Genomic DNA, 25784 nt, shown 5'->3' with positions numbered 1-25784 from the left:
ATTTCAAGGATTTGTCCCAATATAATTCCCTTTGTTTTGCATCTCCTATGGGCCAACAACATTAAGTGGCCAATCACATAAACCAATTCAATTGAAAGCACAGCCTATTAATTAATGTAATGATGGGTAACTTCAGACTAAATAAGTTAAATAATATCTTTGAGAAAAGTTTTTTCTTTTAATTCATTGACCCAAATTATTCAATTTATTTGCTTTCCAGGACTATAACAACCTAATGGTTTTATCACTATCTAGTTGGTGTTTTGCTAGGAGATAAGTATAAAAGCAAGTGTGAGGATCTTTTAGAGAAGAGTTAATGAACATTTAGGAAGGATGTACCTGAGTGAGGAAAGGAGAGAGATACAGAAAGGTTTGCCACACCTAAAATGAGTTATATTTGCAAAGTGCACTGCACTACTTTTACCTTACTTCTTCTTGGCATGTTTACATCTCCCATTCCGATAGCTACCCACCAGAGCTGATGATAAGTCACAAGTAGACATCATTTCACCAGTGCAAAACCCAGGCTACTCAACCAGTGGCATGGTCTTGGGTTCAGTTTGACAATTAAATTCAAGTCACAATAGGTTTTACCCAGAACAAATTTAGTTAACTTTAAGAAAGTATACAGGACAAGTGAAAACATATCCAGCGCAGTGATGACAGAGTGGAGGTCTTGACACCAAGGTGCAGCTTCTGATGGACCCGTCACCCTACATTTGAGTCATGTGTGGTCACAGGGACAAGACTGGGTGAGTGCAAAGCACATCATCATGCAGGGAAGCCATCAGTTCTGGTATCCTTTCAGTTTTTCCACCTAACTAGCACCTAGTGTCCTCAGAGGTATTTGACTAGCACCCCTTCTCCAGTGCAACTGCATCTCATCAATACTGATTTTTCATTACTCAATAAATAATCTCAACAAAGAAGGACAGTTACTTGGTCCAATGAACAATAACCTCAGCCAGATTCTCAATTATCTTGGATCGAGTATATTCTTAAATATCTCTTGATTTAGTGTGACGAGAGGAAAGGCCATAAACTCTTTATTCCCAACCAGAAATAGCTTTTTGGAACTCAGATATAAAAGCACTCAGATTTAAATACAATCTTCAGTTAGAATGTGCTTCTTCACTAAAATAATGAAAAATATATTCAATGTGAGCTTTCTCTCTACATGGAATATATTTAAGAGAAAAGATAACAAAATCCTCTGATACAAATGGATGTTGTTGACTCAACCAAAGTAACTTTAGTCCCAATGTGTGTACCCCAGAATAGTGCTCAAATATTAAAAACTTTCATTGGGCCTTTGTCCATGGCCCATAGGTTCCTGCCAAATGGGTCCCTGCAGTTTAGCATGAAAGCTACTCTCAGCTGTGTTAATCACTTTCCTTTATTAAAGCTCCAAGACACCACTGTCACTGCTGTGTATAGTTTCAGGAGTCATGATATTTGCCCTCCTGCAGCTCAGTCTAAATCACTGAGGGGAGAGGCAGCTGCTTTTTCCCTGGCAGTAAAACTCCTTGGCTTCAGTCCTCTGTGCATATCCTGAGTTTTTCATCTCTGGAGTGTAGATTTCAAAAATATTCCTTTAGCCTTTTTCTTCTGCTTGTGGCTGTATCCAAGGCAAAAAAAAGATCATAAAATGATATATATGATGACTCAAAAAATTCTTCCTATAATTCTCAGACCCCTAACTTGTAATCAGGAAATAGTGACCTGTGTGAATAATTTACTAACCTACCTAGTTCTTTATCCTTCTTTGTCTAGCTTCTATCTATATTCACTGTCTAATGAATTATTTATTAAGATTGCACAGAGTTCTTCTGCTAAAAGATATGCGATTTTAATCTGTACAGCCTTCTGTAGCCCTCTGCTTAGAGATTAAACTTTTTTTTCAGTTAAAGGAATATGGGAAAATGGACTTGGCTTAACTTCAAACTACTGGAAACCAAAAAGTTTGTATACAGCTTTGAGGACATGCCCATTTTTTAACACAGAGAGAGAAACACCTTTAAAAAAAATCTTAGGAATGAGTTAATGCAAAGAAACTAGATGCACAAGCAGCCTCTATTTCCTAAATTTAAAGAAATTGTCCTTGTCTGGCCATGGTGGCCATGGCTTCCTCTGAAAAAAAGGGCCTAAGGCCTTGCCATCCAGGTGATTTGTTTTCTCTAGTCAAACTCTGAGCACCTGTTAGAAAAATATGTAATATGCTCTGTGAGCCTCGGTTTTGCCTGCTTCGCACTTCATGCTTATTGATGAAATGCAGCTAGCTGTGTAATGAAACCCAAATAAAAAAAGCCTTAAGGGCTCTGTTCTAATACATTGTTTATGCTGGAGTGAAAATTGACTGCACATCGCTTGGTTTGTGCAATTTACTCTCGAAATATTCTTATTCAGGAAATCCTGCAAATAGCAATATTCATCTTGAAAATCACCTCACAGAACCCTTGGCAAGCTGAGAAACATAATCAATGAGATCGTGATGTAGAGGGTGAAAATTAGGCACAATCACAGCCCTTTCCCATCAGTCAGCCCACTAGAAGGCATGCCTTTGAATTTTGATTTTCAAATGTACTCTCAATTTAGACACCAAATATGTTGATTTTAGATTAAAGAAATGATAATTGAATGCTAAGAACCAGGAACCAGTTAAATTTTCTGTGAAGGGTCTTATGCTTTTAATCTTTAATGAATGCTTTCAATAATGACCTGGAGATATACTAGTTATCTGACATGAAACTGCCTAACTAATGCTTTCCAAACTTTTTTAAAATTAATTAATTAATTTATTTATTTATTTTGGCCGTGCTATGTGGCATGTGGGATCTTTGTTCCCTGACCAGGGATCAAACACGTGCCCCTTGCATTGGAAGCGCAGTCTTAACCACTGGACTGCCAGGGAAGGCCCCCAAACCTTTCATTTAAATATGAGGTGGGGAGGGGGCACATAATTTTATGTTGTCTTACTGACTATATTATGCTCATATTGCTGACAGGGAGGGTTTTTTCCTCCCCTCAAGAATGACTTTCCACCTGTGGTCCATTAAAAAGTATGACAGTGTTGTACTGACTCTTCCTTACCACGTAAGACACTTAATTGTCCATGATGTCAAATCCACACTGAAAAGTACCAAAGGACACAACTGTAGTGACTGAATGTTAAAGTATCTGAACACCAAAATCCTTCTCTGCACGTGTTCACATTGCTGTGAGTGTTGTCAAAGAAAAATGGCATGGGACAACTTAATACGCAAGTAAGACTTTATTCAAGACTATTGCAGTAGGGGAGAGAGACTGAACTCAACCCCATTGAAAGAAAAGGCAAGAAAGATTTTAAGCGTTGGGATGAGCTGGGGAGAAGTACTAGAGGACATTAACAGGGAGGTTGGTTCTTGTGATTAGGCCATCTGTGTTTGCTAGCTGTCACTTATTGAAGGTAAACTACTGTCTTCCCACAGAGACTAGGAGATAGTCTGGATGTTCACATTTCAAAAGGATGGCTCCCAGGTCCTTGAAAAAGCTATTCCTGGGTTGTAAAAGATTTACATCTCAAAAGGGCAGAGAAGGAATTTATAATAGAAAGTTTTCTAAAGTAAATGTGCTAAGAAAAGAGATGTCAGTCCCATAATCAGGAAGAAACCTATCTAAGTTTTAATCAAGCTAAAGGAGAATGTTACAGCCATCTTTGTCAGTCCCTTTTTTGTTCAAGGGAAACTAGGTTTCTGATTGAACAACTTAGGAAAGCTACTCCATGTAGTTCAATTTAGAAGCTTTCTGTTGTTGAAAGACTAGTTGAACTGACTCTGAGACTTGGGTGTAGAGGGTATTTGCTGGATGGTGTGAGCAATCAGGTATTTAATGAGGGAGCTTTTTATGCAGGTAAGAAGAAGAAAGATTAATTGTTAGAGCAGACTATAAACCCAGTTTCTGAGGCCAGAGGGTAGCCACTTAAGAAAATTCCTAGATGTTGTGCTGGAAGCATTTTTAGATAATGGAGTGAGGATGGCAGTGGCCATTTGATGGATTTCTTGGTTTGCAGCTTGAATGTTTTTGGTGATGGCACAGACATCAGAGAGGTTTTAGTGAGATTGTCCACAGTCATGGTTATTTCCTGGGGTAGAGCATGAAAGATGTGGGAGTTCTGGTGAACTTCCTGAGTAGCCCACACAGCAGCAGCTCCAGGCATGAGGATTGTCCATACATAATCTACTGTGCTGATGAGTCTTTTGAAGTATATATCAAGTTATTCAGCTTCAGCTATCAGGGCTTCTTTAGAGCCTAGGGGGAAAAGTTTAGCTCCAAGACGATGTAGACTCTCAATAAGGATCTGGACAGTCAGCTTTTAGTTCTCAGTCATGCCAAGACAGGAGAGTGGGAGCAAAATTGGAAACATTAATTTGGAGAGCTGTGGCCAGATATTGAAGGAAATGAGAATAATTGAAAATCTGGTAATAGCTGTAAGACAGCAGGATCCAGTCCAATTTACGGGTAGGTAACAAAATCATGTACTCTACAAAGAAAAGTAAAATAGCTCAAAGGCAATGAACAGGACCAGAATCTGATAACCCACAAAGGTATGCTATAGTTTTCTATTGAAACATAAAAATTTTCCATACAGTAACCTCCCATTTGATCAAAGATACTCAAAGTAAGATTATTCTTGTTTACAAAATAAGGCTGAGCTCTTTATTTACACAGATGCAGCAGGAATAATAATTTACCACATAGGCCTTTTAAAGTTTGTTTTGCTGAAAATTTTCATAAGGAATTTCAGTTTTGACTTTTAAAAGCCTCATGAGATTAAGAAGCCAAGCCAAGAACTTGAAATCAGATTTTACCTGACATGCCTATAGATTTGGGTGAATTCTTCTATTCTTGAAGTCCTTAAAATATCCTAAGTTTTCCTGGGCCTGCCAGGAAGTGACCTTCCTTATTCACCTGTAAGGCTGGGCATCCTGTAAGCCAGGTACTAGGCCAGTTTTCCCAAGAGGGCTTTGTAAGTATTGTCTCCATAAAATTAACTGTGGTTTTCTAAAACTGTCTGGTCATATCTGATTCTATGCACATCATTCTTAAATATGACATTCCAGTCAAAGCCTTGGTTATATAATCAATTTTCTCAATTATGTCCTGTTACATAAAGGACAGATTCTTACTGAACCTATGCAAATAAATATATTGCCATGAAAATAAGAATACTTGATAAGAGTTTCTGAGTTCTGGAGGAATCAGGCAGGGAGAAAAGATAAATGTTTCATTTCTCTCCACAGAAATGTAATCTACTAAATTACTATGAGTTATAGATAGCGTAAGTAAAAAGAAAAAGGAGTTCTTAATGTTAAGAAAATGGAACATTAAAGCATCAGCCATATTCCCAAAAAAACCCTAATCAAATCATCCTTCATCAGTTCATTCAGTTCTATGTAATTGATTCTTGTTTTACTTGATCTCAGGTTAGCAGTTTCCTAAAACCCATTAGCTTCTCCACTAGAGTTCTGGAAATCCTGAGTCAGTCCAGTGGTATGGTCACAAAGTTATTTAAACAAAGCTCTCAGAAGCCTGTGCCCTAGAATACCTGGTGTAGTCCTTTCCAAGAGTTTAGGAGATAGTCCCTTTTTCTTGAAGATAAGCATTCTGGCCTGTAACTGACAAGAAGCACCTTCTGGGAAGCCTCCGAATAAAACAACAGATATCTGTAAATGACAAAAGGCTTCAAATAATCATGGTTAAAGATCTGATGAAAGTTCATTTGACAAGGGAATGTTGTTATTTTTGTGGCACACACCATTTTAATGTAATAACTGAAGTTACTACTGATAACATTATACTGTCATTGTCTAATATTAGGCAGAGCAGCACCAGGTTATGCCATGAACAGCAAGGGCATTAACAAATTTCTAGGAACTTCATATAAGTACTGAAATATTTATATTAATAACATTTGACCCATACAAATATAACCTAGGGATACATTACATGCAACTCAGCATATCACATAAACCTAATTATTCTTAATCTATTTTTAGAAGGTGAGAGAACAAATCCTTTGAGATTTTCAAGGCAGCTTGAGATCAAGATTTCATTTAGGATTTGATTTGTGGAAGGCAAAATATCAAAGGTTGTCAAATATGTGAAAAGGTTTGAATACTTGGTGAAATAGGATCATGGGTCACTGCAACGATGCTTGACTACCTATTTAACCAAAGTGACAATAAAAGATTTCAGAAATAAATATAGGAGGTGATATGATCGTACAAGACTTTGGCTCTTTCAAAAGTGCGATGCCTCGATTCTCTTAAATAACCAAGGACATGATAAAATCTACACAAAGCACCGGAAATTATTCTCATAAGACACAGAATCATTGTTGCCTAGGTGGATTACTCAAAAGGTAAAGAAAAACCTTTTACAATCTCTTATTAGGAACAGACTAATAATCCAAGAAAACTTTGTCATTTTAATAAAGAGAAGATTAAATTCTACTTTTGCATTAGTATACTGTTGATACTAAAAATCATCTTTTAAAAGCTTTAAAGATATATCCATCCAATCATAGCCAGCTTTGACCACATAACATAAAATTCCTTTTCCACAAAACTACAACTTTCTGTGTCTGTTCAGATTTTGTCCTACGTTTCTTCTCTTCTTCCTTCTGGAACGACCAGTCATTTTACCTTAGGACATTACTCCCTTCTTGCTTAACAAAAACGCATGCTACATACCTGGCATACAATGCATACAAAGTTGTTTATCTTGGACATTGTTGTTTCTAGAGATTTTATTTATGTATACTGATTAATAGTTGTTAACCATTAGTACATTTTATTTTACAGAGAAAACCAGGAAGCAAATAAATTTGAACTGTCACATACTAGCATTTTGTAGCAGACTAGCAAATGTTATGAAAATAAAGTGAGGTTACCTGATCAATAGGAGGGCTAAACCTTCCAACCAGTAATTGTGGGAGGAGACTTTTTAAGATTTTCTTTGGACTTAATATGTAATCTTGTGGGAGCTGTGGACTAAAATTTGGGCGAGTGACTGAAGTTATGCCAAGGGGCTATCTGGGTGTCTCCAGAGCCCATCTGAGTGTATCAAATATCTAGTTTGTTTCTAAGTAGACTTTTCAACTTCAGGTAGTTACTTTTGGGGTTCCTACATCCCTTGAGAGCCGCCTGTGGGGGCAGGGAGCATAAAGCTTAAGTGACTGTAGGGAGTTGGGGAGATGGAGTGGCAAGTGAAAAGCCTGACAGGGGTGGACAGAGGGATGGACAATTCAAGGGAGCTGAAGGGAAGATTGAAGGTGGTGAAAGGAGAACAGAATAGTGGAGATGATGGGAAGGGAGAGGTCTTAGATGAGCCAGTTTAGGGAGATCCTAAGTTTCCCAAAGAGGCCAATTGAAAATTCCAGATTATCTTTGGTAAAATCACGCCAACAAGGAGAGAAGCGGACAGCTCCGTAGTAGTAGTCTTCAGAGAAGGAGAATCAGAAGACTGAGAATTTCCTCTGGAGAAGGGAGGAACCACAGTAATGGCAACAAAGAAAGAAAACCCAAACGAGATCTCTACAGAGAAAGACTACTCTAAGTACCAAAGAACTGAAGCTCAACCGAATGAGATCTCAGACGTTAATGTCATCTAGTTCATTGTTTGGAGTGAGATAATTCAAGTTCAAGTAGTTACTCCCTTAGATAGACGTGTACTAGCCCACGTTAAATTGAATAATATATCTGATTTAGTTTACTTTTATTTTTTAAGGACTGGTGTTGGGAAGGTGAGAAACAGGGAAGAGGACACTGACCTCTTAGCCTAATAATCCTCTAATCCTCTTTCTTAGGAAAAAGTTTCAGTGTTTTCTGTTAGGTATGAAAATATTTCTATGGAATGTGTATTGAAAAACAGTGGGTGAAAGCTATTTGACAGAAAGACACAATATTCTCATTCACTATGCAGCTAGACAGAGGTTTTTTGAAAATGTAAAACTCCTCTGAGCTTAGGTTGGTTCTGGGCAAGAGTATAATTCTGACTCTGATAAACTCTTGAAGATTGTTGAGGTTTGTGGGTACCATATTTGAATGAAATTAGGCATCGACTTTTCTCTTTGAACACTGGGCAATCAGAATTCTTCCTCTTACTTTCCACCCCCTCTACTCAACTCCAAAATCCATTGCTGAGTTGAAATAGCATGATAATGGGGAGAGAAACAAAAGACCCAAGTTCGAATCCCAGCTCGGACACTTATTGGCTTTATGACATTGTTTAACTCAGTTACCCTTTTTAACCTGACTTTCCTGTTCATTAAAAAATGAAAAACACGAGCCAATTTCCCTGGGACACTATTGGATTAAGGTAACACTGAGGTGGGAACACATTTTCCTAAGGCAATAGAAAAAAGACAGTGAATGGGAACTCTCCTTTTGTAGCTGGAATTTTGACAAGAGCCCTTAAAAAGAAAAATCAGGCTTGCAAAATACCCCCTCTTTCAAAAGAAATCAGCAAGTTGCTACCAGAAAACCACTCCAAAAAAGACTGCAGATAGTCATGAGAGTTTCATCATTCACCAAACCAAATTGCCTGTATAAGGAGAAGAATATAAACTTGAAGAGTTTCTTGAATTGAGAATTTCTGGAACGGAGAATTCAAGTAAGACTAACAATTTATTGGCCAAGAAGAAGCAGGTGTGGCTTTTACTGTTCTCTTCCTTATAAGGGAGGGGAGGAGGTCAAACCTCCCTGCCAAGGCAAGGAGGAGGGCTCCAACCGGACCTCTAGTACAGTGGTATTCAGACTATTCTGCTTATAAACCTCTAAAAATAGCTTAGAAAACTGAGTATCTGCTAGCACGTTTTAAAGTTGACATCCATTTCCTCCCTTGGCATATTGTAAATATTGACACTTAAAAAGTGTTACATTACTCTTTTGAATGGATCCAGTGGAATCCAAATACCATAGCAATATGATATCTACCATCACCCACTTTAAAAAATATATACAAAACAAGTTCATCATTAATAATTAGAAGTTTCATATCAGTCCTCTTTCTTCTTTAAGTCATATTTCCAGTCCACTTCCCCAAAGAGTTGTATCCTAATATAATACATATTTATGCTATGAAGTCTTTTATTAACCAATCTGTCATACTTCTATATGACAAATACACCCATGTGGTTTTAAATTCAATTTTTAAAACAATTTTCTGTGACTATAAGGTTCTCAGTATTTTTTTAAATCCTTTAGATTGAGTTACAGCTACAATCATTAATAATAAAGATACCTAGTAATAACCAAATTGCCTAAATATATGTAACTTTTGATAAATAATTATTAAACATACCCAGTAGATTTTTGGAAATGAATCTATGAATGAGATGGCTGAGTAAGTGCATGATGGTACCTTGATTAAAGGAGGATTTCAGTCATTCATATTTTGAATTCTGTTTCGATTTGGCATAAATGTGTCTTAGGTAAAATACACTATTGAGATACATCAGTTTGTAAAGTTGGAGGACTATCATTAACTAAAAAGTAGGAATGATAATTGGAATGATGTGCGCACCACAGGAACAAACCCAGACAAATCCCTGGTAGAAGCTGAGAATCTGGAAACTGCTTCCACGAACACCATCTATGCCCATATATCCCTAGGAAAGTCTTTGTATCCCTCCAGGGGCACACCCCAGTTTGAAGATTGCCACTCTAGGAGAGGTTGACATTCTGTGAGAAGGGGAGAAGGGCAACATAGACCCTGGCTGGACACTTGTTAAGCTGTCAAAACACCACCAAGTTTATCTTTTTTTTTTTCTTCCACCAAGTTCATCTTACCACAGTCCGTGGCCTTCTGTAACTTCATCTACATTGTGAAAACAAATTTCTCAACTAGATTGAATCCTAAGACAGAGCCCTTCAACACATCAGTAGAAACCTCCCTCTACTTTGTCATCAATTCAACCATCAATTTCCTTTGGCAATTGTTCAGTTAGTTACCAAACTCTAATTGTTTTATTTCCTACCCAGTTCATATTGCCCCATTTTGTCCAAAGATGGTCATTTGGAGATTTTATCAAATATGTTGCTGAAATGCACATGAACTTTTTTTTCCTATATCCCTGATCAGCCTCTCTAAGGAAAGAAAAACATGAGACTAAGCTAATGAAATTTTCATTCAGCTAACTAACCATTTATTGATTAACTACAATGTCCTCCTATGTTAAGGTGGCCCTCATTCTCAATTTGCTTAGAGATCAGTTGGTATATAAATATACCTCAGTGTACTAAATGCAATCAATGCAGAAGCATTTACAATGCAGTGTAGTGAGTACACTTACAGGATGTTGTGATAGCCCAGAAGAATGATACCTAACCCAGTGGGGGTATTATTTAGAGCACAGCTACAAAGTGTGGTTCCCTAGACCAGCAGCAGCAGCACCTAGAAGCTTATTAGAAATGTAAATCCTTGGGCCTCTCCATAGACCTCTTGAATCAAAACAGATGTGAGTGAAGATCAAGAAACTGTTTTAACAAGCCCTCCAAAAGATGCTTTCACTTACTAAAGTTTGGGAAGCTCTGGTCCCAAGACAGCCTCCTGGAGGATGTAATGTCTGAACTGGATCTTTAAAAGATGAGTAGGAATTGATAAAGTGAAATGTGTGTGGGGGAAAGGAAAAGGGTTCCAGAGAGAAGAGGCAATAAGAACCAAGATATGAAGTGATTAATGGCATGAAGTATGGGAAGAAAAATAAATACAACGATGTTGTAAGCCCAGTTTGGGTGAGGCTTGTATGCCACTAAGGAGCTTAGACATTATCTTCGAGAGATGTGGGAGCTATTAAAGAGAGGTGACTGGCAAACTCTCAAATTTGAGGAGTGTCCGACCAAAAAAGGAAGCGCAGACAGGAGATGATTGAGGTAGTTGAGAAGCACCATGGTCCTGGATGAGGACTTTGGTAGTAGGGATGAAGAGGAGGAGATAATTTAAAGAACTGTATTTCAAATTATTGCTGGTGGCCCATTGCTAAGTCATGAAATCAACATAATAAACAAGGTAGTGTGTGGCACAATAGAATATAATCACATTATCGTATTGTATTTATTGCATGTGGTATGGGTAAGTATTTTGTAAAACTGTTATTTTTGTTTACATATTTCATTTTTGTTTCTAATTTTGAGAGAATCTGCATGGTCCTTTTATACAAAATGACTTAGTACTCTGTCAGTAAGTTCATATTGGGTTATTTATTATAAGGTTGAAAATGAATTCATCCTTCAAGACAAACTTTAAAAGAGTAAATCATTTTCTTTATGGAAAAAATAATACTTTCTTGTGGTACAAAATTCAAATCCTCCCTTGAATCTCCATCTTTCAGCCACTCAGTTTCTCTCCCCATAGTTGCCAAGGTTATCAGTTTCTTCAATAGCACTCCAAGGATAGGACGTGAGTGTGTGTTTGTGTATATATTCTTTCCTTTTCCTGTCTTCTTTAAAAAAGAAAGACACACGCACAAAAAAAACCAAACAGTTGGTAGGATACTATAAACACTGTTTCTGAATAGTGTTTTTTCCCACTTAATGATATATACTGACAGTTATTTTCCATATTAGCTCTTTAAGAATGTTCTCATTTTTGCAGTTGAATACTATTGTATTCTAAGGATGTACCACAACTCGTTTGACCAACGTTCCAATTAATGAACATTTAGTTGGTTTTCAAGTTTTGCTCCTGCAACAATATGACAACGTGTAACTTTATGCTCATGTCATTTCTCACATTGCAAGTATCCCCATAGGTTGAGTTCCTAGCAGTAAAATGACTAGGTCAAAAGGGCATTTGTTATTTTAGTAAACATGGCCAAATTGCTCTTCATAGAGCACTCCCATCAGTAATATGAAGGAGTTTTTTCCCAGACACCTTTGCCAACTCGTTGTCATCAACCTTTTTGATCTTTGCTAAGCAAGAAAAAAATGACATCTCATTGTCATTTTAATTTGCGTTCTTTTGAGTGAGGATGAACTTTTTTCAGAATCACAAAATGTTTCAGAGTCATTTGTAATTTCCTTTTCTGTGCACTGTTTGTTACATTCATTTCCAATTTTTTTCCCTATAGGCTATTGGTCTTTTTCTTATTAATACAAATACAGTTTACAACTTGAAGTAAAAAAAAAAACAAAACATGTTTCTTTAACAAGGATTTTAATGAATGTTCCTTATGACAAATAGATTCTAGTCTGGAGGTTAGAACCTGAAAATATTAAAACAAACCTTTGAATTGCATAGGAATGGGTCTTTGCCCTTTTTGGCAAACAATCCTGTACAGAATCTCAACGAGATGACAAATTATAGAGTAAGTGCAGATTTAATTTTCTCAAAAAATTTGGAACCGGTGTGTAAATATTTGCCTTCTCTGTGTATCAGTCTAACTATACGTAATGGCTATGACAGGGTTTGTCTTTTTAAAGCACTTGTGTCAACTGGCTCCCATTCTTTCAAAATATTTCATTAACCGAAGAAGGCTTGTAGGTTCTTCCTGCGTTGCATTTTCTAACCAAGTCTTAAATAACTATTTAGAAGCTTAAAATTTTATTCCCACACCTTATTTTTCCTCTAGAAAATAAAAACTGCACTTTTCCAATCTTCCAGATCACCCATCGTGGTTTGCCGTTTGACTTGCCGGTCTCATTAGTGTCCTGAGATGTAGTTCATCTAGATCAAGAGAGTCAATTCTGAGCAGCTGGGGACTTTCTGATCTCTTTACCCATCTTGGACACCAGTTCCCTCTCATTGCTGTTTGTTTTATTCTTTGCAGTCAGAATATCATCCCTCTGGACATACAGAAACAAACCCAATAGGAATTCAAGGGTTCCCACTTCTATTTTCCATTCACTAATATTATACCATCTCCTCCAAAAGCAGACCTATCCTTTCCTTGATCATTCTATTGGTCAAATATACCTTTAAAAGCCATTTAGTCCCCCTCAGCCATTTTTAAGCTTTGTTAAAATCATGCTTTTATTGCACTACAGTTTTAATTTTTTACTTACCAGTCTTCCATTCTCCGTTAAGAGCAAGTTTACATAATGATACATTGGAGTAGGTTATGTGAGAACATTTGAAACAGTGTTAGCATTAGTTTTTTTAATTTCCCTCAAAAGAAAGCTCTTCCCTGCACAGGGATACCATCCCTTTCTCAGTATGTGTGAGGGAGAAATATGGGAACACTTCTAATAGTTTTCAGACAACTTCTGTTTAAGTGAATGAGTGAACCACCTGGTTTACCAACTATATTGCCCAAGGGATGGCTTTGATTGGCAGACAGAATGCAGGGTGGAAACAATGGATGTTAAATGAGGAAGGTTTTGAACTTGCAAGTTACCACCTTTGGTGGCAGTGAGTGTTTGTAGAAAATAACGGGCTGGGTTTTCAGGTACTTTCAGAAATGCTGTGCACTTGCCTTTTGCAGTACTCAAAAAGTACCATTCTTCTGATCATAGCTTAAAAAAAAAATACAACCGTCTTTCTTGCTTCTCTGTCTCAAAAAAGCTATATCGGACTTCCCTGGCGCAATGGTTAAGAATCCGCCTGCCAATGCAGGGGACACGGGTTCGAGCCCTGGTCCGGGAAGATCCCACATGCCATGGAGCAACTAAGCCCGTGCGCCACAATTATTGAGCCTACGCTCTAGAGCCCACGAGCCACAACTACTGAGCCCGTGTGCTGCAACTACAGAAGCCCACGTGCCTAGAGCCCGTGCTCTGCAACAAGAGAAGCCACCGCAATGAGAAGCCCGCGCACCACAACAAAGAGTAGCCCCCGCTCGCTGCAACTAGAGAAAGCCCGCGCGCAGCAACAAAGACCCAATGCAGCCAAAAATAAATAAATGAATATTTTTTTTTAAAAAGCTATATCCATGAAGGTGTTTATTCATAAAGCTGTATCACTGAAAGATAAATGTTATATCCATAAGTATAGAAATCAATTAAAATTCTAGGCTTAACACCCATTCCCAATTCTAGTATACACCATGTAGAGCCATGTTTCTCAAACTTTAATGTAGGCGGAGTAACCTGAGAATCTTTGTCAGATGCAGTTCCTTGGTGATACTGATGCCACTGGTCTGGGAACTACACTTTGAGAAACATCGTGATGGATTCTTAAGTAGGCACATAGTCATAAATATAATAAATATGCAGGAGGAGACGTATAGATATGTCTTGGGGGTCAGATACTGACTCACACAGATGCAACTTCTTTATTTATTCCTCACTGACCTGCATAAGCTTCCCCCATGTTGGGTAGTGAGAAAAAAGGATCTCACTCTGAAACAAATTTACCAGTCTCTTTATGTGAGTTGGTATCACTTGGATAAATCACCAGTCTTTCAGCTTCCTTTACCCTCCCCCTGCTCCTCTCTAAGATGACACGTGGATTGACAGGTGAGAGAAAATTACATGGCATACATGACCTACAGTCCTCAATGCCGGTCTCTGTACTCTCCTTGACCCTCCGGTCTCTGTACCAGTGCCCCTTGTATGCCTGGTGAGTGTGTCTACCCTACTGACTTCATGGCTGGAAACTTGTATTTTCATCAGGAAATGCCACGCTCTGCTTATTTAACTCTATTGGTTGCTAAAGGAATCCTTAAATCTGTGAGTTACCACAGAAGAATACTTAAAATTCTAAATACGTAATTATGACACCTCTAAAAGCAAGTATGACTATCGTTATGAGTAAGGATGACTGCCAAGAAGTTACAGCAACGTAAAGCCACTCATTATACTTTTTTGAGGGGGGAGGGGGTGGACTTGGTGTTTACAGATAGAATATTGTATCACGTGCTGTGGGGGAAAACAAAAGCAAGAGAAGCTATGGCCATAATCTTTGTGAGTTTATTTTAAAAGGGGAGGAAAAAGACAAATACACAGAAAAATCGTTTAACACTAATGAGAACACTTTACGAAATAATTATTTTAAGTAAAGCTGTTTTACTCTTCATTTGCCATCTCATAAACTTATACCAATTTAAACTTCCACTCATATTTAAGAGTTTAAAAAGCTACTGAAATGATTGATGGAAATTAATTTAAAGATGAATACCTCTAATGAAATTCTATAGCATTCTAAAAATAGTGCTTTAAGGAATGCCATGGCAGTATTTCCTCTTGAATATACAGTTCTGTATCCTGAGATTTCACTTATTATATTAATTTCTGTGTCATTGAGAATAGGTGTAAATTATAAATCTAATTAACAAATACAATTCTAGGTTGTATATTAAAAGTACTCCTTTTATCTGAGACAAAATTAGCTGATGTTACTACATTCTTTAGTCAGTTATACATGACTTAGCAATCACCTTCATATTCCAAATACTTCCAAATTACCACCTATCTGCTGTTCTCCTTTTCATGTATTTCTCTCATTCTTCCTGGCTATCCTTCAAGAAGTAACATTATTATAACTAGACGTATTCATTTACGTGTTGGAAAAGAAATATGTGTATATATTATGTATGGAGTTACACATATTATGGAGGATACCAAATACTTCAATATATATCTGATATACATATTTTGAAAAAGAAACACCTTAGTTGTAAATTAACTACTTAAATTATCACCCAGTGTAAATGCATTTAATTTGCTCTGTAGTTTCAAAACAATATTTATTAGAAACTGAGAGTTTGCATGCCCAATACTTCTGATGCCACAGCTTCCAGTTTCTGAATACTTCATTGCCTCCTCTGGAAATAATGACTATTTAGCAATTACTCATCATAAGAAGACACAATGTGTATAGTTAATAAAAGCAGCCATAATTATTTAACTTGGGCTATTTTAATAATAGTTTTAATTTTAAGATTAAAAAACTCAAGATGCACTTATAATAATAACTGATTATATAACATGCTAGTCATTCAAATGAAATTGATTTTCTTGAAATTAATAATTCTCTCAAGCGTTCAAAAGGCAAAATATGGAAGCACTCACAAGAAAGTATAGGATATAACTAAAATTCTACTTATTGACCCATGAAATTACAAAGCCATGTGTGCATACTTTTAATTTTCAGGACTTTCTGAGAGAACTTTTGTGAATAGCAGGTAGAGAAAATATGGATAGATAAGCATCTCTGTCTTTTACATTATTTGTAGTAGATGATAAGAAACAAAATTAATAATTCATGGTAACATTGATTACAATATATAGTCTAGTATTAGCATAGTAATAGGTATTAGTGATTTATATAATTGGAGAGATAACACAAATACAAAATTAGGCACACATACATATACATTCCTATGCTTCACTCAAAACTAAACAAATGTTATCTGAGATTATATCATGCGTATGACATTATAGCTGAAGTCAGATTTATTAGAGACAGCATTATTCTTTTATTGTCTTTAATATCTTCAATGAGTCAGTTATGAATAGAAACATTAAGTTTAACTTGTGACTAAGTTGAATAGAATTTTGGACACCATATAAAATAAGAACAATGATTTAAAGTGCCTTTAGGATAGAGAAGTAATCTGTTAAAAAGTATTTCTGATTTGAATAGGAACAAAACAATCAGTAGGGTTATGAGATTCCATATGAGTAATCATTAGGTTGTTTCCAATTTTTCACTAATGTGAACAGTGCTGAAAGAACATTCTTTGTAGGTCTCCTCATAAACCAGGTGAAAATACCTAGAAGTAGAACTGCTGGCTCATCAGAATATTCATATCTTTATTATATATCGTAAATTGCTTTCCACAGCAACAGGAAATGGTATGACTGTATTACATTAATTTGCATATTGGTGGTTGAACAGTTTTTCATGTTTCTTGGCCATTCAGATTTTTCTATCCATGAGTTGACTCTTCACATTCTTGGCCCAGTTTTCTATTAGATTGTTTGGTTTCTCTTACAGATGATATGAGTTCTCGGTATATTCTGGATTCTAGAAGTTATATGACTCTAAAATACAGGTCCGTAGTTCCTTACCCAAAACCTTATCATTGACCTTACAGGAGACCAATGAAATATGCTCACCTTGCTGGAATGGTAGAAATCATAGAAAGTTGCAAGAGTATAAAAACTAAGTACGGCAGAGTAGTTGAAGACCTAGGACCCAAGATGAAAGCTAACATGTTGTGTGAACCAAAGAAGGGGCTTCAGTCCATCATGTGTTATTTTCCTTCTTTTCAGAAACCTTCATGTTTGCTTTGTTTTCTATACATGTTTAAGGAAAAGCTATTTAGAAGAGAAATCTCAGATGTTTTTGTTGCTGGTTTTTTTAAATACAAGCTTAATTCAGCAACTCATTTGATTCTTTGAGTTTACAAGTTATTGAAGAATTTAGAAAGAGTTGTTTTATATAATGACTATAATTTTGGTACAACACTTAACAGTAAAAACAAAGCATCTTTAATTTTTTGTGAAGTGTACGTCAATCATGAAGTGAGAATTGAATTGCTCTTTGCTTTCAATGAAAATTTCCCTAACTGCTGTTTTATATTTTAAAAGGAAACTTCTAGTGTTTAATAATACTTACTTTTTTAAGGACTGTGTCCATTTACCATATGGATGATAATTTAGGGTTGTGCCATATCGGTTAGAAATAATGCAAATACCATGAGCCAAGGTGAATGTACAAAGCAAGAAAAAGATGATGCAGAGACCTGGAAAAATTACTTTGTTATATATGTCTCTCTATTCTGAAGAATCCACTGTGTTCCTTAATCCCTTTGGGTTATTTAAAGCAATGGTTTTAGGAACAGTTCAGCTGGAAGGGAAACATGCGATTATGTTTAGAGTTCATCAGAACCGCATTCAAATGTGGTTTAAGAGTCAAGAAAACGGAGAAAGGAAAGAAAGGTGTTCATACGAAATCATGCTATTTCATGTATACTGGAAATGTAGGCCGTGAGTAGATAGACATTCTTTCATTCGTTCATTCACACATTCAGTAATTCAGTGGTTCTCAATTAGTGGTGATTTATTCTCCAGGGGAATTCATCCATGTCTGAAGATATTTCTGGTTGGCACATCCGGGGAAGGAGGAAGTGCCACTGGCATCTCGTGAATAGTAACCAAGGGTGCTGTAAAATATCCCACAATACACCGGGCAGCTGCCTGCAACAAATAATTACCCAAACCAAAATGTCAGTAGTGCTGAGGTTGAGAAACCCTGATTTAAACTAAAATTACACATTAATCAAAACTACTTTATTCTGGTTCTAAACCCCGTGATTCATCAAATAAAAGCTTGTATATTTGTGTCATACTTAAATTAGTATAACCTATAGTATAGTAAATAAGTATGCAGGATATGCATCAGACAGACCAGGGTTCAAATCTCACATCCACCATTTGTTAGCTTGTGCCTTAAGCAAGCTTCTTAACCTCTCATGACTGTAGTTTTCTAATCTGAAAAGTGATAATAATGTCTGCTGAAAGGCTCTGCAGTGGAGATTGAATGAGATTACTTAAAATGATTAATGTTAAGTGCATAGCAGAGTGTTTGTACTTAGTAAGTTCTCAATAAATGGTAGCAGTTAGTATTACCTTTGCATATACTAGATCATTTGATCCTGACCTACTATGAATATCCTGCTCACATACCATATTTTATTGTTTCTAAGACACCATTGATTAGAATATGCATCATTATTTTATCTGTCACTAAGAAAAAAGTGCTGCCAATTAGACTATGGCACACCATCATTTGTAAAATGTATCCCAATTCAGAGCAGTATATTTGTGGAAATAAAATGTGGGTCTTAGAAATGATTCTTGTCAAGCCCGTCAGCGAGTCTTCTTATGTGCAACTGAACAAGGCTACCATTAACCACTTGCAGCTTTAAATTCACTTAGAAGGCTACAGGAACAGAAGCACAGCTTCCCAGGAAGGCGGGATCAGGCATCTCTCTTCAGTGGGCTTAGAATACACAGCAGTTTGTACAACATTCACGGAGCCATCCAAGAGCTACTCTCTTTGCAGCACCTGCACACTCTCAGATGATAGTTCAGGTGAAAAGAAAGCAGACTCACACAGTGGTGCCGGGTCAACCCTGGCCTAGAAGCTTCATGGGTCCCAGGAGCTAATGTCTTGTAACATAGAGTTTCCAAGATCCTTGAAAGGTACATGCTCAATTACAAGAGTTACTGCACTCAGGGGATCCCCAAAACTATGACTTTCCCTTACACGTTTGTAGTTCAAATGTAGAACTCCTAAGCCAGGTGTAATTTACCAGTCTTTTTTTTTTTCTTTTTTTTTTTTTTTTTTGCAGAAGCAATGCTGCCTACTAACACATTTGACATTCCAATTTTATCAGGTTTCCAGGGAAAATACAGCTAGAAAGTTCTTTGAAGGTCAAAGTCTGATGCAGAGGGGAAAAAGTTGTTTTTAACTCTGTATCCACAATAATCTCTCTCACTTTCATCCATTTTGTAATTAAAGATACTGAAATTAGAGAATTTAAGTAACTTGCCCCAGCTCAGGAATTAATAAGCCTAGAACTCACATGTTCTTATCCCTAGTCTGATTACTTCCAAGAACACTGTAATACATCAAAGCAGGAGTCAGCAAACTATAATCCAAGGGCTAAATTCAGTCCACTCTGTGTTTTTGTAAATAGTTATTGAAACACAGCCACGCTCATTTGTTTACGTATTGTCTATGGTTGCTTTTACATGATAGTGCCAGACTCCAGGTATGACAGGAACCGTATGACCCACAACGCCTAAAGTATTTGTTGAGCCCTCTCTAAAGTATAACTACAAATTGTTTGACTATGTCTATGTGTCTATATAAGGATGTAAAAGGCAAAATGTCGCTTGTGTTTTATCTTTAAAAATATAATTTTTCTGTGTACCTGAAGGTTTTTAGAGTCACAAATGCCAATCCTAACCATTTCTCTAGATCTGCCGTTGGCTAACTTTTTCTGCAAATGGCCAAATAGCAAAGGTTTTAGAATATGTTTTAGGGTTTATGGGCCATATGGTCTTTATTGCAATTTGTCAGTTCATGCCAGGGTTGGAATTTAGATAACCAGGCTGAAGAGCCCACACTCTTCACCACTAAGGACTTAGGAACATAGTAAAACCTGGAGAGCACCAGTTTCAATGAATGAGACCGCTTCAAGCAGTGTCCTGTGTTGCTATTAAACCAGATCAGAGATTTAGTCCTCATTTAAGAACTGTATGTATAAAGATTTTTGGAGTAAGTACATTGGGTTTCAGCAAGCAAGTACTTCCCTCCAAGCAATGTAGATTTAACAAACCCTCTCGGGAGTCTGCTCATAGTTACTGTCTATTCTCTGCGTTCTTTCAGTCTAATCTTAACACAGCAGCCAGAATGATCTGTTAAAAAATAAGTCAGATCATATCACTCCTCTGCTGAAAACCCTCCTATGCTTCCTAATATCACTCAGAATAACAGCCCAAGTCCTCACATAATTGCCCTGCAGGACCTACCCTCCCCCATCTCTCTGGCTTGCTTCCTGCTACCCTCCCCTTGCTCGGTAGACTCCTCTTACACTGGCTTCCTTATACTTGTATTGATCATGCCGGACACACACCTGCCGCAGGGCCTTTGCACTTGCTGTTTCCCTTGCATGGATTGTTCTTCCCTGAAATACTACTTGATTCATTCCCTCACTTCCTCCTAATGTTTACTCAAATGTCACCTTCTCAGTGAGGCTTTTCCCCTGGAGGCACTTTCTCAAATGTCCGCCTCCCATGTTCCCTTAGCTCACACATACACCTCCTATCCCCACTTGATGCTTTGTTTGTTTTGTTTTGTTTTTTTTCACTTTAGCACTTTTCATCCTTGGATGTGCTGAAATTTATATCTTATCGTCCATGGTTCCCATTAGAATGTAAACTTCACAAGAACAGAAAAATTTTGTCTGTTTTATTGACTCATATATCCAGTATCAAAATAGTATTTAGAACATAATAGGTGCTCTTATATTCAGTATATATTTACTGAATGAATTGATCAGTATGCTGGGGAGGGTTGGGTAAGATTTTGTTTGCCAAAGGCATTCTACTGCCAAAAGGACTTTGAAACCCCATCTTTATGAATGGATGGCTTCTACAAGTGGCTTCTGGATATCAGTCTCATTACCTGATGATCACACCTATGTCCACTCTTTGGTTGGCCTTGAATATTCCGAGTGTGTACCTTAATAGATTCTATCTTCTAGACTTCAAAACACTTGCCACTTTAAAAATCAATATGGCATTATATTTTGTATATTTGGACAGATTATTTTTGAAATCCATAAATCTCTAAATCAGAAGAAAACCTCCCTTTGATGGGCTGCCCTTGATTAGCTCAGAATGGAAAGAAAGAACCTGTCATTCTTTGTCGATCAGCTTGGCACGTACTTGACAGGCTGCAGTTACAGTGAAGGAGAGCCGTGTTGCTGTGGTCTAGCAAACCTAATTGTAGATAAATAAAAGAATAGTCACCCAGCATGAGGGAAAAGAGAAAGAAACTCAGCTGCACAATGTTGTGTTTTTCCATCCATCAGCCTTCATTTGTCAGAGTCTGCCTGACAATCTAAGCCAGAGAAGTCAGGCTCTAACACAATATTGATTACGTTTCATTTTTCGTTTCTTGCCACCCTTTTTAGCAAACAGTTTGTATATGGAATGAGAGACAGTGCAGTCAATATATGTGACTAGAGCCCATTTATTTTAAAGGCTTACTTTGTTTTTTCTTCCCAGAAAGCCATATATTTGTTTGCTTGTTTCACTATAACATTGTAATTGTCAGCTCTTGCTGCAGTAACAAATGACCCCCAAATCCCAGTGACTTGCAAGAACAAACATTGATCACTCATTCATGTGTCTGCAGATCAGCGGCAGCTTTACTCTACACTATGGGTCAAGTTCAGATTTTCTAATCCTAGGCTGTGGATCTGCTCCAAATGTCTTCTCATTCCAGAACCCAGGCAGAAAGAGCAGCTTCTTTATGATACATTATTCTCTCATGGTGGAAGGCAGGAACTAGAGGTACTAGTGAATCCTGAATTGCCTTTAAAAACCTAGCTCAGAGCTGTCATGCAGTCATGTCTGCCCACAGTCCATTGATCCAGGTGAGGCATGTGGTAAAGCCCAAAGTCAATGGGGAAGAGAGTGTATTCACCCACCCTTTTTATGTTGTGATATATATATTTTTATGTATATATACACATATATATACATACATATTGATATATTCTAAGGTTAGCAATAAGTAAAATGATAGAAATATAAATAAATTTAAAATAATAAAGGAAAACAAGGCAAAATGTATCTCTCTTATATTATCCTTAGCAGCACCAAATTTCTAGTTTAAAAAAAAAGTGTGCAATCAGTTTAATATTGAATTAGAAATACAGTAGTCAATGAATAAAGTCTTAGAGAATGTAAGTGTACATTAATTTGCATATGAATTGCTACTTTCATCCTCAAAGGGGTTGTTCAGTCTTTTTTTTTTTACCACTAACCATTGCTTAGCTGCTCGTCAGACCAACACCACCAGCAATATTAGTAATGCTGTCTAACAAATAAGACTGAAGGTGCTTAGAGAGTTACTCCATTTTGAAAACCTATCAAGGCTGGGTTTTTTAAAAGTACACTGCAGTATTCTCCTAGTATTAATGAAGGGTTATTCCTATTACCTATTTAATAAAAATTAAATACTTAAAATTATGCATGAGATTTTAGTGAACTGTCAATACTATGTTGAAAAAAAAAAAAAACTCTAGTTACATCATAAGGGTCTTAACTCCTGGTGTGCAATCTTACATTACAGGCGATATATTAAGAATAAGGCAGAGGGAAAAACTTAAATGGAAATGTTCTATTATTAGAAGTGAGATTTTTTTGGTTGAAATCCCATGAAGACTTTCTTGTCTGAATGTTCTTTGAAGTTGAACACTTTCTACTTACAAAAAACTGGCCACTATAATTAGCTGTGTTTCCATTTTAGTGGTGACCTCCTTCACCTTATCTTAAATCGTATAAAGATGTGAGGCCATTTGTGAGATAAAAGATTTACTCAAACCAATTCTCTGACCTGGATATCATCAGTTTGGCAATTGTAAAGCCACAAAGAGACACCCTTGGAGCTTTTTAAAAGCTATGTAAGAATTTATTTTCCGCTGGGAAGAGACAGGATTTTCTCTCATTTACACACTGGAAGGATACTATACTATAGAATGTATTGGAGTTAAAGAAGAGGAAAAAAATTAACATGATAGTGAGAGATGTGGCTGCCAGTTTTAGCATGTGCATACACACACACACATACATGCTATACTCAACAAAGGAGGGATAAAGTGGAGGTTTAGTGATACACACTTCCTGGTAATAATATCAACTCTGCCATTTGCAAGCTACATGACCTTGGACAGTTGACTTACTCTCCCTCAGTTTTAGCATCTGCAAAATTAGATAATACCCTTTCTTTTTTTATAAATTTATTTATTTTTGGCTGTGTTGGGTCTTCGTTGCTGTGCACGGGCTTTCTCTAGTTGCAGCGAGCGGGGGCTACTCTTCGGTGTGGTGCGCGGGCTTCTCATTGCAGTGGCTTCTCGTTGTGGAGCACGGGCTCTAGGCACGCGGGCTTCAGTAGTTGTGGCACGTGGGCTCTAGAGCGCAGGCTCAGTAGTTGTGGCACACGGGCTTAGTTGCTCCGCGGCATGTGGGATCTTTCCAGACCAGGGATGGAACCCGTGACCCCTGCATTGGCAGGTGGATTCTTAACCACTGCGCCACCAAGGAAGTCCCAGATAATACCCTTTTTGTAGGAGTGTAAGTATGAGGAAAAAATGTATGAAACATACAGTGTTTTGACACATGGTAAAGTTTTAGCAACTCTGGTTTGTCAATATTATTATAGTGACATAATCACTATAGCAGTCACTATAGCAGTTTGTTGATACTTTCAGCACAGCTAATGATTTCAGCAGCTTTTTCTTATCTTTGCATAGTCATGTGATTTGGCTGGGCTTTTTTTGTTTGTTTGCTTGCTTTTCAATTTTTCCATGTCAAGTTTTAATTGCATGGAGGGATATCAAAATTTTTAAATTTGTCTCACACATAACTTCCATTTTTTTCATGGTGATGATCAGCTTCTCATAGTGTATTTTTTCACACTAACTTAAGAAAACTATACTAAGGGACATTTTAAGGGAATTTAATTGTATTTACTACAGTTGACCCTTTAAGCAATAAAATTCGACCCTCAATAAGTGACCTATCTTTTAACTAATAAATTCACACTACAAGTAAATGTAGTGAGGTAAATTGTAGAAATTTATCTTCAAAATGGTCTTTCTAAAGTAGTTTATCAAAGGTGCATATCATTAGATATCTAGTTCTCCAAAAAATTGCGAAGGGAAAGTACCCACAAAGAATTGAGAGCTGAACGTGATTTCTCTCACCCATTGCTCTATTTCTGTTAGACCAGGTGTAAATCTTATCCAGGTACTTAAACTCTCCATTATTTCATTAAAGGACGAAGAGATGGCAATAGTGTTGATGAAAGGACATGCTACTAGGAAACATTTCTATAAACGGAAGTGATGTGACTTTGCAATGCTCATTCATCAGAGGACTAAATCTAGGGCAAATTCAGTGGCCTGAAGAGGGAATATTTTACTTTCTGCAGGTGCAAAACATAGACATTTCACATGGCATGCCACCTTTTCCACAGTCCATCTAATAAGCACCACCTTAGAACTTGGAGCTCTAAGTAATATCGGGGCTGCTCTCATGTCAGCCTTGCCGCTGTTTCTGTTCATTTGCCAGTGAAACTGTCATGAATTAAAATTTGTGTGTTTATTTCCTGAGGGACTTCCTTGTCATATCAAATGCAGTCTTTTAATCCTGGTTATTTGCCAGTGCCTTCTCAATAGTGGCATCGATTCTTTGTGATCTTTGGAACTATTTATTTGCGATTGAAGACTAGGGGCAGGGAGAGAAGGGTGTTCGTGCTCGTCATTTGCTGCATACCTGAAACAGTGGTAAAATTATAGATTATTTGTGCTCATTTTCTGAAGGTATAGAATTTACACTGGGTGTACTTATAAATCATTTTTAAAGGAAGAAGGAATTACCCAACCCTCACAAAGTACACTCCGATTTTGAACTTGTTACAATTTTGCAACTTTTTAAAAAAAAATCCCGTTCAGAACTTTTTATCATAAAGAGTGAATTGATACTTACAATTTTAGGTTTGTTTCTTCCAGAATTACTGTCTCTAAAGGTGATGTGTGTGTGCGTGTGTGTTGCACACGTACCCATTTAACACATGGAGTTAGTCTTCATGTTATGGACCCTTTTAACCAAACTGCCTACCTCCCATTGCTATTTATTATAAGAACTGAAGAAATAATCCTTCTCAAGAGCATGTGATGAGGACTCACAAGTTACAGGGCATCCTACTGTGCCATGTAAGATTGCAGTAATTTGGGTTCAGAGGACACCCTGCTCAGATGAGCTGAGAGAGGACAGGTACAAACACAGTGGATAAAGGAAGCAGTGGCATGAAGACACGTACACATGGCAGTGCTGGGAGGCTACAGGGTAGGAGAGGGAGGAAGAGGGATATGTGTTAATCAGGAGTTGCTATCTGGGGAAGATTGCCCAGGCCCTGACTGACGCCTGACATTGATTAATCGATACTCCATCCTAGTGTTTAACAAGTGTTACATCCAAAAAGTCTTCTGTAATATTTAACTTCACTTCCTTCAGCTTCAATTTATGCACGTTTCTTTTGTCCTCTCTTCAGGAGAG

General features: G+C 37.2%; 1 protein-coding gene across 1 annotated transcript in view; it reads left to right on the top strand.

Moving 5' to 3' along the window:
* DMD (dystrophin) overlaps positions 1–25784 on the top strand; it is a 1739631-nt gene that overhangs the window by 960046 nt on the left and 753801 nt on the right. The window lies entirely within an intron of this gene.

This window comes from Eschrichtius robustus, chromosome X, assembly GCF_028021215.1.
Source record: "Eschrichtius robustus isolate mEscRob2 chromosome X, mEscRob2.pri, whole genome shotgun sequence".
Taxonomy (NCBI): Eukaryota; Metazoa; Chordata; class Mammalia; order Artiodactyla; family Eschrichtiidae; genus Eschrichtius; species Eschrichtius robustus.
This window is presented reverse-complemented; position numbering and strand designations above follow the sequence as displayed.